This window comes from Syngnathus typhle, linkage group LG14 (genome assembly GCF_033458585.1).
Source record: "Syngnathus typhle isolate RoL2023-S1 ecotype Sweden linkage group LG14, RoL_Styp_1.0, whole genome shotgun sequence".
NCBI classification, from domain to species: Eukaryota; Metazoa; Chordata; class Actinopteri; order Syngnathiformes; family Syngnathidae; genus Syngnathus; species Syngnathus typhle.
This window is the reverse complement of record NC_083751.1, coordinates 10049924-10065209: the sequence shown is the minus strand read 5'-3', so window position 1 is coordinate 10065209 and position 15286 is coordinate 10049924.

Sequence of the window (15286 nt, the reverse complement as noted above, 5' to 3'; positions counted from 1 at the left end):
CTCCCGCCACTACTAGAGCAAGCCTCATCACCGAGATCAGGTAACAGCGACCAAACTCGTTAGGCTGGCAGCACTGCCACGCATGCACGCATGAGCGCGGGCACACACACACAGGTATTGGAGAGGCAAAAAACTGAGGAGCTGGTGATGACGATGAAGATGAGGAAGCTTAGGTAATCAAGAAAAAGTGGCCACAACAACAGATTGGGGTCTTAATCAGTAGTGCAGAGCCAGACATTAAGAAAAAAAAAAAGCGTGAGTTTGAAAATGTACGGAGATGAGCTCAAATAAGTTTGAAAAAAAGAAGTCGATCGGAAAACAGAAAGGTAAAGCACTCGAAATGCGTCAGCTTGATTGCTGCTGAGAAAATCTGCTGAAATTGTATAAAAAAAATAAAAGATGGATAGTTTGTAGTATGTTTACCTTCTGTATGTCCCATTTGCTGGGAAAGTAAGTGAAATAAAAAAAAAAAGTTCCTGTACTTGAAATGCCATTGTGCAGGTGGATGGGGGAGCTCGTTTCCAAGGTGACCAGAGTGTCATTTTTCGCCAGCGGCCCATTCCCAACCTGTTAGCAAATGAGCCAGTGCAGCACCACGAAGGCTTCAAAGCACGCCAGCCCGCGAGCCGCCACGGGGGCCTCTCATGTCGGGAAAGCCGATACCGCGGCCGCAGCCTCAAGATTTCGGCTCGACCCGCCGTGAAGAAAGATGGACAGACACGCAGGTTGTAGCTCCAAATTGATAAATAAATTTCCACTCTTCGCTCCTTTTTTTTGATCATTTATCAAACCGGTTTATTCAACCCGCAGTGATGGGAGCATATCCAATCATTTACTTTCGGGGACTTTTTCAAAAGTTTCCATAAAATTCACTTGATAGTCGGACGGAAACATTCGGTTACAAGTCTGTGTCATCCTCACCCCCCCCAATCCACCGACCCCTTCCTTCATTTCTTGCTGTTTCTTCCCCTCTCTCATTTCTTTCATGCCTCGAGGTTGGAGAGCTTCAAAGTTTATTTCTCCCCATTTTAACTGTTTTCCAACAGTTTGGAAATGAGTAATCTTGGTCTCATTTTTTATGTATTGCACAATCCTGGCATTTGAACAGGGGTGTGCAGACTTTTTATATCCACTCCAGCTTCGAGGACCATTGGGACTGTACCGTTGCTATTCACTAGCGTCGAGCTCACAATTTAGCAATGCATGCTAAATATAAAATAAGATTGTCACTAAGAAAATGCGAATGAGCAGTTGCAAGCATTCTTAGCCACATATTACTATTATTTAATATTATTTCCACATCACTACATCAAGCACCACCACGCAATGCCAAAAAATGGTGGCGACAGAGTGTCTAATGCGTCACGTACTTCATTCAAATGTTTATCGGTTAACCCAAAACCCTTTGAAAAGGATTGAGTTCTCCATTGACTACATCAGTTACAACCGTTGTCCACAAGAGGGTGCCAACAAGCCCCGCTGTCCCCACCACGCAGCTAAACCCGAACTTGTGTGTTTACGCCCTGAAACGACAGCTGGTGAGTGGACGAAGCTCCTCTTGATGATCTTCTTTCCTAGCAGATTTAATGTTTTCTGGTTGTACACCAGAGAAGGGCATCACATCTGCTCATGTACTAACCCGAGGCCCGCTCGGGTATCGGACACACTTGCAACTTCGATTCATCTCAACTTGTCCCCGTGGCCTGAATGTGATAAGCTGCTCCACCTGTACCCACCTCACTGCCTGTTCATCTGTCTGTCGCCTTGCCTGTCTGTCTGTCGCTTTGCCTGTCTGGCTGGCTGTCGCTTTGCCTGTCTGTCTGTCTGTCTGTCTGTCTCGGACCGGGCTCTCTCACCAGGGTTTGATTACAGCCTCAATTGACGCCCTGTAAGACGAGTAAAAGCCAGCGATTCTCTGGAGGCTCCGGGGAGGGGAGGTGGGGTGGGGGGGTTGCGCGGCCGGGTTTCGGACCTGGGAGGGTGCAGCACTCTGGGATTAGGAGTGGCCGAGAGGCCCGCGGGCACGATGGAGGGACGGATGGGTGGATCCGCTGACTGATGATTGTGTAGCCCTGGGGACAGAGAGACATAGATCACAGCAGGTAAAGAGAGACCAGACACACTGCTCCGTTGAGTTACCTACACTCAATGAAGACTATCCCACAAATTAGTGGGAAAGCTTTGGGATTTCAGTCCATACTTATTCTGATACGGTGGTAACAATAAAACAGTGGCAAAAACAAGATTATTCAGAAAGCAACCATCTCTACTGTTGCATCCAAATCAAATGCCCGAGCCACTTCCTCTGGCTCTACTCCAAGCCCGCAATTCACTTTGGCTGCTTGTATCTGGGATCTTGAAACGTAATGAAGGCCCTCAATCCTTTTCCATCTGAGAACTGTGGTCTCAGATTTGGAGGTGCTGATTTTCCTGCAAGCTGCTTCATACTCTGCTGCAAACCGCTTCAGTGAGTGTTGGACATGGCGACTTGAGGGAGCCAACAGTGGCAGATCTTCTGCAAAAAGCAGAGACACAATACTGGGGCCAGCAAAGCGGACCGCCCTCAACAAAATTTTGTTGAACAGAATCAGTGACAAAGAACAACCTTGGCGGAGTCCAACCCTGACTGGAAACTAATCCGATTTACTGCAGGCAATGAAAGAAGATGACCTCCACACAAAATGTATTTTGGCCTTTAAAGAAAACGTACGTATGCATTGATTGTGTGGGAGGTTTCCCATCTCATAAGAGCTCAATCACGCTTGGCATGCCTTTCAATGTGCGGAGAATCCTCACAGCTCATGTAGATGTGGACAAATTAACTCAATCACAGCTGCAATTAAAAGACAGCGTCACCACTTTTCACTCTCTCTATTCTTTTCCTGACTCTGTGCTATCGATACAATGAGAGGCACTAACACGGCACAAACGTAGATTCCGTTTCTTCTGTTTCATTAAGATAAGTGTCAATTTTGGTATCGTCCAACTTGTCAAATGAACATTAAAGAATGAGTTTGCCCTGACAGAAAGGAACAATACCGAAAGAGGAAATGGATTTTCTCCAACCGACAGATCCATTTCCCAAATGCTACTCTATCATTCTCTAAAAAATGTTTTATCCTCAAGCAGGTAACAGGTGCGTTGGTATGAAGCAGGATGGGTGGAGAAGGTAGATTACACCAACATATGGAGAATGACGGTCCGATTAGGGTCTCATCATCTTCTAGTGCTCCACCCCTCCCCTTTTTAGCTCTGATTACTCGACCCCTACAACTTCTCTGTTCTTTCGTCGTTTTCCTTTTAGGATCATCTTCAGTTTCATATAATTGAAGCAGACAATGGAAAAGTCTGGAAATGTTCGAACTTTGGTGAGATCTCACATCATCCGAGGACCAAGGCCAAAGGCCTAAAGGTCATGCAAACGTGAATTCAACTCAAATGTTCTCAAAGGCAATAAATAAATAAATAAATAAATAAATAAATAAATAAATAAATAAATAAATAAATAAATAAATAAATAAATAAATAAATAGATAGATAAATAAATAAATAAATAAATAAATAGATAAATAGATGGATGGATGGATGGATGGATGGATGGATGGATGGATGGATGGATGGATGGATGGATGGATGGATGGATGGATGGATGGATGGATGGATGGATGGATGGATGGATGGATGGATGGATGAAATACATACATACATAGATACGTACATACATACATACATACATACATGAATAAATAAATAAATAAATAAATAAATAAATAAATAAATAAATAAATAAATAAATAAATAAATAAATAAATAAATTTTAAATAAAAATAAGAATGGATAGGCATGTCATGTATGTACTCATGTGCATACCTAATTTTGTCTAAGGAGAACATGCAAACGCCACACATGGAAGCCTGATTTGATTTGGGGGGGAACGGTGGTAGCACACTTAATGGAACAGTTTTGAGCTATTTGAAGATTATATTCGATTCGGGCCGAGCAGCAACGTGTCGAGCGGATTGGCCCTTCCTCCCGTTTGGCGGTGCGACATGTCACGGTAGACTTTGCGTCTCCGTGCCGCGCGTCTTTCTGGTTGGCGTGTAATAAAGCTCCTCTCCACACCTCCATCCCACTCCTGCCAACGTGTTTGTTGCCATGAATGGGATTTAGTGTCACACGTACGGACTGGATGCGTCTTAAAGCATGTCCTCGCACACCCCTGCCCCTCCCTCGCTTATGTATGTCACTTAGGGTTCATGTTACCCTGCCACCAAAACTCTTATCACTGTTGGACAGGATTCAACACTCCACCCCAGTGTCAAATTAAACATAAACACACATAAACACACGTTATCTACTTATGTCTTGACATGGCATTAAAACTTGGAGAACGCAACCAGCTATTTTCTTGCTTCCTGTTTACGTATGCACTCAAGTCGAGCAGCTTGGTGTATCCTCCGAAATCAGCTTTGGAAAACATTCAAATGTCGCTCTTGAACATTTCAATAACTTCTGTCTGCCAGTATTTAAAAAAACCGATGGCCAGGCGTTATCTGGAACAGTGGGATTATTGCGCCCCACTTCTTGAACAAACAGAGGACAATGTCTCACCGTAAAGATAATACGAACGTATGTGGAGTAGAGCCGGCCGGCGGCTTATCTCGACGCCGCTGCGGCCAAAGACAATTGGCTGTATCTCTTCAACAAAGAAGTTCGAGTCAAAACGAGGCAGCATATAAAGATCCTTGCAAACACAGATGACAGCACAACTTCACACGCAGGTTTATCAGAGAGGTCAAATTTTTGATTAACCCCAAGGGGTACGTGTATTCAAGGCTTCCTCCCAAACGACAAAAGATCTCCCTCACGAGAATAACAATCAAAGGCATGAGTCTTTTTTAAAAAGAGTGTATGGGAGAAAAATATGTCGCAATTGCCTCCTGCCTCCGCCTTCGGGCTTCATGGCCACCATTTTGGTTTCATGTCAAGCCCCATTTGGAGCGTTGCCGTGGTCGACGGCCTTTTTGTGTGTCGTATTATTGACTGGGGTACAAAAGTAGAATCTCACCATAGAATTTGCGATGGAAAAACCAAAACAGATAAACGACACTTTTAGTAAACGTTAACCTTGAGTCAGCTGTGTTTACAAAAAGTAGATCCCGCATTTCCTGCTTTCCAAGGTGAGTTACATTCAGCGGCCTTCGGCAGCTTTTATACAAATAAATAAATAAATACATAACAATGATGATAATAATAAATGGAGGTAGGTGGCCTTGGTTTGTCTGGCGTGTTTTAGTTTCTTTGCAAATGAAGCCATAGCACGGAATGTGTTGGCATGGTGTTCCATGTGAGAAGCAGAAAAAAAAGAAAAAAAGAAACATGACCTTTCTAAATAGCTGGAATGTGCGTTGAGTCGACACAATTCTGACTTCATGGGTAAATGTTTGCCTGCATTGGTCAATTTGAAGATTGTAATGTGTGCAACACAGAGGCGGAAAAATCTTGTCATCTGTCCACCATGTGGTGGAAACTGTTGGGCCAGGAACCGAGTGTCGCAAAAACATCCAGCAAAGGCACTTTTGACCCTTTCTAAAATGCATCTGATTGTAATACAGAGTAGGAGTAAGTCATGATTCAGATACTGTTGTACATGTTTTATATTCCTTCATTATCTGGAGAAAATGAGATGATTACGTGAGTGTTAGTATGAGAGTTAGCATCTCTAGCAGATTATACTTTAGCATTCAAAATGGCTATTGCCTGAAATGGATACAAATGAGTAGATTTTGCGGCTTAATTCATATTTTACCCATGCCATATTAATTGGAATGCTGTGTTTAATCTTGTAGGTCTCTGGCATGGACCATACTATTATGAAGATTTTGGACTTGACATCCCCTTTAGCTCAGAATGTAGCCGGTTCTACAGAGGTGGCCAGCAATCTGAGGAGATTTTTTTTTAAAAAAAAATTTCTCAAAATTGTTACTTTTATATTATTGCTAATAGTTTATGTGATATTTTCTGCTGCATTATTATGTTTTCGTAAACATTTATTGCTATGACGTAAGCTACTACAAAAGCGCTTTAAAAAAGAAAGATGTATCATATTGTAAAATGTGCTGGCTGATGAAATTATAATGAACTTGTCACTTTGATTTTAGGTCCAGTTTCCTTTCTGGCGATGTTTGATGCTGGCATGTTTGGTGCTCTCTGGTTTCATGGCAGGTCAGGGTGGTATGAGAATAACCTGGCAGGTGGGGTCGGAGGTCATGGGGTCGGGGCTATACTCACGTACGGGAGTCGCGTTACACTTTAGGAGACTGAAGACTGACCTTGTCATTCACAGTTGACAGATCAGTGCGGTGAAGCGTCACTTGACTGGCCTGGCAAATCTCTCAACGCAGCAGAGTCAGACTAGAAAACATGAACATCATCATTATCATCGTCTCCCTCCTGTGCCTCGAGTCGCCGACTTATGTATTTCATTATTTAATTATCAATTGTACATTTCGTGAATTACTCCATATCAACATCAGGATGTTTATTTGGAAGCTTGTTTCGGTTCCATATTATTTACCTGCCAATATCAAACACTCACACAAACAGGCACACACACACACACTTCAGGATCCAGCAGTTTAACATGAAAGAAAAGGTGAAACAGAATCTGTAAATTGCAGAGCAGGGAAAGGGGCAGGGAACGACAGAGAGAGAGAGGAGGATAGACAGAGAGCTGTTATCAGACCAGAACTGTGTGTAACTTCATCCCCCTACTAGTGTTTCCTGATCAGGTCACCTGACCAAAACCTTGGGCTGTGATTGGATGATTGGCTCTAGCAGACAGGTAATGGTGTAAGGTGAGTGTGTGGGAACAGGAGAGGGTGATAAACCTCCGTGTGTGTGTGTGTGCGTGTGTGTGTGTGTGCGTGTGTGTGCGTGCGTGCGTGCGCGCGCGCGCGTGCGTGCGTGTGTGTGCGTGTACGTGTTTGTGTGCGTGCGTGCGTAGGTGCGTGCGTGCGTGCGTGCGTGCGTGCGTGCGTGTGTGTGTGTGGGTTGGGGGGGGGGTGCTTGTGTGTAAGTGTGTGTATGCATATGTATGTGCCAAGCAAGTTAAGCTCTTTCTCCACCACAGCCATATGACACAACCACTGGCCTTTCTGTCTAGGTCTATGTGAATTTCTCTCCGAAAAGGTGAGAACCTAGCAAACACAAAATAAGTGTGAGGTCGACAAGAAGGGTTTTGCAACCTTTGCAAAAAAAAATCATTTGTGTATGTAATTTCTGTCTTGTCTGTCTGTCTGTCTGTCTGTCTGTCTGTCTGTCTGTCTGTCTGTCTGTCTGTTGTCTGTCTCGTGCTGTGTCCTACATGCACACTTGCGCAACACATGATCCCCCCTCAGCCCCTTTGGCTGGCTGATTCTCAGACACCTGCTCATTACCATTGCTAATTAGCTTCCATTAATCAGGCTTCTCTATGCGTGCACGTGCGTGTGCGCGGGCATGTGCACGGACGTGCGCGCAGGCGTGTGCGCGGGCGTGTGTGTGCGCGTGTGACTGACTCAGACCAAAACAACAAAAATCCAAAGCTTGCTAAGTGACAAACATGCACTGTTGGGTTCAAATCGGGCCACTAAAAATATGTTTTGAGTCAAGTCAGCTGTCAATCAACCAAACTCTTTCAATTATATTATTATGTTTACTAGTTTAGTTTACTTTTTTTAATGGCAGAACTATTTGATGATTTCAGCTGTATGCCATTTCCATATTTTATCATCCATCCTTCCAAATTCTTGATCTTAAGAGGACAAATCCACAAAACTCTGAATTGAAGCATTCATCAGAGCCTCTTGAGACTCGGACGGTATTTCACGAGGTGGATTCAGAAGTGCAAGCAAATGTGGTGCCGGTGCCACCCGGCCCGCCGTCAAAGCACATTCATTGCGGCCGAAGGGGGCAACTTGGCAAGGATGCGCTTGGACTGAAGGCCACGTCAGTTTGAGCCAGGGATTGCGCATGCTGCTTAAAAGGATGAATTGGAAGTGGGTCTTGGTTTTATTCGGGCCATGTGAACGGGAACAGACGGTCGAGCAGCAGACTCAAATCTTGGCTTGCGTGTGTGTGCATGTGTGAGAATTGCGCACGATTCGCGAGCAGGAGGATCAGCAATTCACTAAGTGCTCCAGTTGGAGTTGACAGAATGACTAAATGGTCCAAAACGGACCAACAAAGATCCATATGCCAATGCTGAGCATATGCCAGCTCCTTCTCGCTCGCAGCGGGCCAAGTCAAATCTTGTTGCTAGCGCCGACATGCTGGCAAGGATCCAAGCTACTCGTGCATTGGAGTGCCTGGTTGGGCTCACGCTCACACTCACTCAGTCACACACACACTCTCATACACACACACATTGTAATTATCGCGCAAGGCAAAAAACAACCACTGATACTCAAGTCCAAGCGAACAAGACCAGAAGAGGGAGAAGGGCGGGCAGGGAGGTGGATAGAGACATTTCTATCCTGTTCATTTCAAATTGCCACTTCCAAGTTCGACTTTTCTCGGCTCCGACAAGTGACAACTAGAGTTGACAAAATTAATCAACATCGATAATCAAATTAACAACCACTTCAATAATCGAGTAATTGTTTACAGCCTTTTCTTACCAATGGCATCGTCCAAATCCTCTGCTAATGTCAGCTTCTCAGCAATAATTATTCATTAATTTATGAAAACTAACAGTCTATTTTGTGTTGAACCAAAACAAGACATTTGCAAACATCTGCTTTATAAAATAATAACCACACATATAACTGGATCTGTTTCAAAAGGTTTGGTGAGTGCAACAATTGCATCTCTAGGTGTGCAATAAATATATCGCAACAAAATATCCTCAAGCCACCAGGGAAAAACTGTAACAGACCTCGCAAACGTGCCCCGCCTGGTTCAGAGAATGAGCTCAAACAACCTCTGAATTCATCAACATGTCTGTTAAGGCCTATTCCCTCCACTCGCTCGTTCTTAGTTTTGTTCTCACGGACATCAGAGTCAATAGTGACTTCTATGCAAAGGCTTTTTATGTACAATACATCAAACACAAATGTTCCAAACAAGCTAATATTGACGAAGCCATTGATACAAATGCGGAGCCTTGTGTGTGTGTGCGTGCGTGTGTGTGTGTGTACTTCCAGTTTGAGGTAGGATTAACATCTTCACAAAGAGGCAGCAGCTGCTGCAAGTAAACATGGACATTTCCATCGTATTTGTGTGTACTTTCGGCCAGGTGTATAAAAGCAAGGTTATTCGTCGGGAGGTTGACGAGTGACATAACCTCAACAAATGAGAGAAACAATTAAATTACATCAAAAGTTTTGGGTGGGGAAATTAAAATATTTTATTTATCAAGGCTCTTCACATGTGTACCAAATGCAGTTTCTGGTTTAAGATTCATGACCGACAAAATTTGACACTGATGCAGCCATCCCTCTGAATCTGGACCACTTTGCACTTATTGCTGGGTGTGTACTGCCATCTAGTGGTGATATGTATACAATATAACCCACCGTAAAAAAAAAAAGTTAAACGTAATACCGTTGTTTGGATTTGGAGTTCAGCAGTAAGTCACAATATATTTGTTATCTCAAAAGATTAAATGTTCATTTTGCTACCGATACTACAATCACTTGGACAAATACTTTTGGAGTTAGGGTTGGGGGGGTGAGATTAGGATTAAGAAGGGTTTAGGGTGTTATTAAAAAAATACCAATAATCCTTATATAAATTACATAAGAGGCCATTCATCTAATTTGAGTCACCACAAACAGACCACACGCCTTGAGACAGGCACTTTTCAAAAGCCCCCCGTCCGTTTCCTTTTCTTTCTTGCTTTGTCTTCCAAGTGTGCAGGGGGGGGGGGGGGGGGTGCCGGGCATGCCGCCTCTTCAGAGGACAAAATATGGGGGCTCCCGTGGCGATGAAAACGTGCGCGAGGGAGATGAAGGCAGGGCACATGTTTGGTCTGGGCGTTATGGAGGCAACGACGAGACATGCTGGTCTTTCCGTCTCCACGCACACACACGTGCGCACACGCACACACACGCACATACACGCACTAGATTCTTGATGTAACAGAGAGACAAAGTCAGTTCCAGTCAAACTGGTGAGGTAAATTTTGGATTCTATGCGTCACTGTATGTCACCTTAAATGGCGACCTTGCAGCAGTGAGAAGACCCTAAGCTATTTTTGCGGTACAGAGAAGATCTAGTTTCAGCAATGTGTAGGTGCTTAGAATATGGAAGGGCCATTCGTCCGTGACCAGGAATACCTTTGTCCATGCACTTTTAAGGGCATCGGAACTAACCAATAGAGTGAGACTCGGACCGCAGCTGTTGTCTTACGAGGTACAAATGATGGGGGAGAACAGATAGAGGGGGGTCAAGAACGCGAAGGAAGGAGAGCGCGAAGAGCAAGGGGCGCGCAAGGCGCAGGGGCGCAAGGGGCAAGAGCAAGAAGCGCGAGGGCTTTTTTGGGGCGAACATCTGTGCCGTCGAGAGCTGAACCATCTTTGCTTTTGGGGCCACTCAAACTTTTGGAGAGACATCACTTTGACATCGGTTGAATAAAATCTTTTCCCAATCAGCCGTGTGTCACTGGAGTGCTTGGCCGGGACAGCCATTGTCCACTGAGTGTTTTTTGGAGACCAGCGAAACAACAAAGACCATTCACCACACTGGGAATAAATGCTTCCTATAGTATGGATTCTATTAGTTAAAACTTGAGGGATTTCAGAATGGGGAGACAACACACACACACACACACATACACACGAAGTGGCAGTCGTGGTCCTATCAGTTCGAACGCCAGTGAGTGAAGATAAGAGAAGTTGTGCAAAGAAGTAAGCAAATCTTTACACTTGAGCTCGTATCAAAGCTGTCAGACGATAACGCGTCCGTCCGTCTGTTGCGCATGCACTCACAATTTCAGATCCACCCGTCAGAGCGCGTTGGTGGTCTTTTTTCCGCCCTTACTTGTAGATTAACCAAGTGACTGACTGGTATGTAAAGCTCAATTCCGAGACATTAGTCAGACTCGAGTTGAGAGGTAATATTCACCCCACGAACCCAGCCCCACCTCCTCCAAAAGTACCGCAACAGTGGGGACAAAAACTATTTTATATTTGAACAAATTTAAAGTCTAAAACAGGGGTTTTCAACTGCTCTTGTCCAAGGGACCACCATTATAACCAAGAAGCCACTCGGGGACCACTCCTTTGGGGGAATATTATTTTATTTTGCACCAAAGGAGGATAGACCTATGCAGGCTATTTATTTGCATCTGTATGTCTATTTTGGGGATCTCGGCTATATTCGATGTATATTATATTATATTATATTATATTATATTATATTATATTATATTATATTATATTGTATTGTATTGTATTGTATTGTATTGTATTGTATTGTATTGTATTGTATTGTATTAGATTAGATTAGATTAGATTAGATTAGATTAGATTAGATTAGATTAGATTAGATTAGATTAGATTAGATATATTTACTTATATATATTTGGATTGGTAAAGGATTCACAAAATTAGCTGGGAAATAAATCAAGTCTAAATAATAAATCAACTTTATTTTTAAAAATTATTTTCCATTTGCAATTTTGTGAACTACCTGCAATACCGCTGCGGACCACTAGAGAGGCGGGGACCACCGGTTGACAATCCCTGTTACAATGATGGCCACAGTGGTAGTCAATCACTTTTTTACACATTGTGTTGAGACTAACTGCACACAAGCTGCAGATGATAAAAAAAATATATATACTGCACATACAAAGCATATTAAGCATCTCTGTGTGAGTGTTGATGCGTGGCTGCAGGTGTGCATGATGTGTGTGTGTGTGTTGGGAGGAGGTGAACATTCTCTCCTGGTGCTAGAGCAGAACAAACAAGGATTAGAGCCACACCAGCATGCAGGTAGAAACACCTCCCCGCTCATCTACTAAAATGGACACACACACACACATAGCGCGCACACAAGAAGCCAGCTGCTGGGGCTTACATGACGTCAGGGCCATTAAAGTCGTGTAGCAGAAGAGGCCAGACACGTAGATGAAAGCCTCGTCATTTCAACACAGACAACTATTAGAGGACTTGGAATTGTTGACGGACGGACGGCCGGGTTGACTGCCTCCAGGCTTGGATGCTGCCGAGGCCCGCTCAAAGCACGGCACAAAACATTTGACAGGAAATCATTTGTCAAATCAGTTTTATTGTTATCTTGAGGTGTGAGCAGACTTTGAGGGGTCAACTAGAGGCTTTTCAGATAACATGAACGTGGCTGACTAGTTATCAGAGCACACGAACTCGGACTCAAGTGGCAAATTGAAATGCTCCGTTAATCGGCAGCAGCCGAAAACCACTCATACCGTCAGCTAAACCGTGGGCCGAGATGTCCATCTGCCGAGATGAACTTGTTTCTGGCATGTCTGAACACAAGCCCAGGTCACCTGGGCTGAGTGTTACTACGGCAACAGCAAACACATGCACATGATACATGACCCAGACACATGTTGTGAGATTCACAGTGACCATGGTAACTTGATCCAAACACATCTCTTCTCGCTATGGTCATTTGACAATATTCAAACACTAACGAAAAATTGTCATGTTAATTTTTTTTATGGAAAAGAGCAACGAAATAGCAGTGCATTTTAAAAAAAAAGTCAAACTATTGGGTGTTTGCTTGCTCAAATGCACTTTCCGAATGTGTCACGGGTCAAGTTTTCAGCCACACGTTTACAGGAAGTGAAAGCTGCTGCAATATTAATGCCTCTCTCACGTTCGCAAAACTGGACACCCAAAAGAAGGTTGAGATGACTACAAGTTGGTATGCAAGCGTAATAAAGCAGCTTTCATTTTACTTTCCTCAAAAATCTGCAGACAAAAAAAAGCTCATGTTGGGCTGTTTCTTGATCTTAATTTGGAATTCTGATAAATCAGTGAGGTCCGTTCTGTCTTATTCTCAGGATGTGAATGACCAAATTAGCGTCAAGCTTCCCCTCAAATTCTTTGTACAAATTGTAATTTCTCCTATTAGCCACACGAGGGAGACTAACACCAGACATCACGTTTCTATTGCAGCCCATACAGTAGACGTCTATTGCCAAAACAAAAACGGAAATCGTTTTAAGATCGCTTAAAGTCCAAACTGAATGAGTTTTTTTCCTCCACTGAAGCTAAAGACCAATTGACTTTTGGCCCACCATCAAATCCGGAATTCATTTTCTAAATTGCTCTGAGCACTATTTCAGCTCAGTTCCTTGGGGCCCAGTTCCCCACAGAGAGATAGATGTTAATTCTAATGCAAGCGGACATTAATATACACACGAACAAAATTGAATCCAAAGCGGGAGCAAGCGACCATTACGGAGAGACAGGAAGTCGGCATGGAGATGGAGAACTTCTCCTAAGCCTATTAATACTAATAAGGATAGTTGGCGGTAATGATTGAAAGCCACTTAGTGCTGGGCTATTTACAAAGAGGATCAGCCAAGGCCTGGTTAAACAGACCCGTGGGATTAACTCTGTCCAACACTGACCAAGACTGGGAAGGAGAAAGTAGAGACATCCCTCAATTTCTATCCTGCTTCTCATCGTGAGCGTCGTGGGTCTATGCCAACTGATATTTTTACGAGACAGGTCGCCAGCGGGCACGTTAATCCTGTTTCATTTCGCTTCAACACAAGAAATACTTCTGCTTGGTGACAGCACTTGACAAGCAGATGAAACGTGAAGAGTATCGTTTGAGATACAACTCTGGGAAAGCAGCCAGGCATGATTTGATACCTTGTCATCCATTTCTCTGACAGACATCAAGGGCACCACAAATCCTTGCATGCTTTAAGCAAGTGAAGACGAGACACGAGCACGGTGCAAGATCAGCAAACACTTCAGGAGATTAAAAACTAACAGTCCAATTCCTCCATGTAAGGCAAACACCTCCACCCATTTATGATGCTTGCTTGGCGCAATGGGGCACAGTAATGCCGGACCAGATGAGGACCTTCTCTGACATTTACCCGCTCTGAAATTGTAACATTCTTGACCCTCTTTGAGTCCAAACATTTGCCATTATTGTCCACATGTTGATTTTATCAAGTCAAACTCACAGATGTCGCCGCCGTAGTGCTTTATGGAGTTACGTAAAGCGGCGTAACGGAGATTAGGCCGGAACTCACATGGGAATAAGCGCTGATCTAAGAGCTCACATACAAACACAGACAGAGAGGATTAAGCTCAGGATTTGCACAGTCAATCTGTCCTATAAAGATGCCGTCTCTGCAGCCAGTCGGCATTTGGTGGAGAAAAACACACTGATGGGAAAAATATACCTAACAAATGTTAGAAATACAGCGGTGTATAGTCAGTAATTTACTCCGAAAACACTGAAAAGCCACTTCATTGACATCATCCTGAATATACAAATGGGGAGGTTTATTTTTTGCTGTTTGAAGAGTGGATTTGTTAATTCTGCATGTTTTGTAACTTCATTCCATATCTTAAGAAACTACACCTCATATTAAAACTAATAACTAAATTAAAATCAAGAATTCAATGCCCCAAAACAAAAACTATGACAACTGCTCTAAAATCTAATTAAAACTATCCATCCATCCATCCATCCATCCATCCATCCATCCATCCATCCATCCATCCATCCATCCATCCATCCATCCATCCATCCATCCATCCATCCATCCATCCATCCATCCATCCATCCATCCATCCATCCATCCATCCATCCATCCATCCATCCATCCATCCATTATCTGTACCACTTGTCCCCACGGGGGTCGCGGGCGTGATGGAGCCTGTCCCAGCAGTCATTGGGCAGTAGGCGGGGTACACCCTGAACTGGTTGCCAGCCAATCGCAGGGCACACTGAGACGAACAACCATTCGGACTCGCACTCACACCTAGGGACGATTTGGAGTGCTAAATCAGCCTACCAAGCATGCTTTTGGGATGTGGGAGGAAACCGGAGTGCCCGGAGAAAACCCACGCGGGCCCGGGGAGAACATGCAAACTCCACACAGGGAGAGCCGGAGGTGGAATCGAACCCGCACCCTCCTAACTGTTAATTAACTGTCCTAATTAAAACTAACTTGATAAAAATAAAACTCCCTGTGTGGAGTTTGCATGTTCTCCCCGTGCCTGCGTGGGTTTTCTCTGGGCACTCCGGTTTCCTCCCACTTCCCCCCAAAAATAACATGGATGGTAGA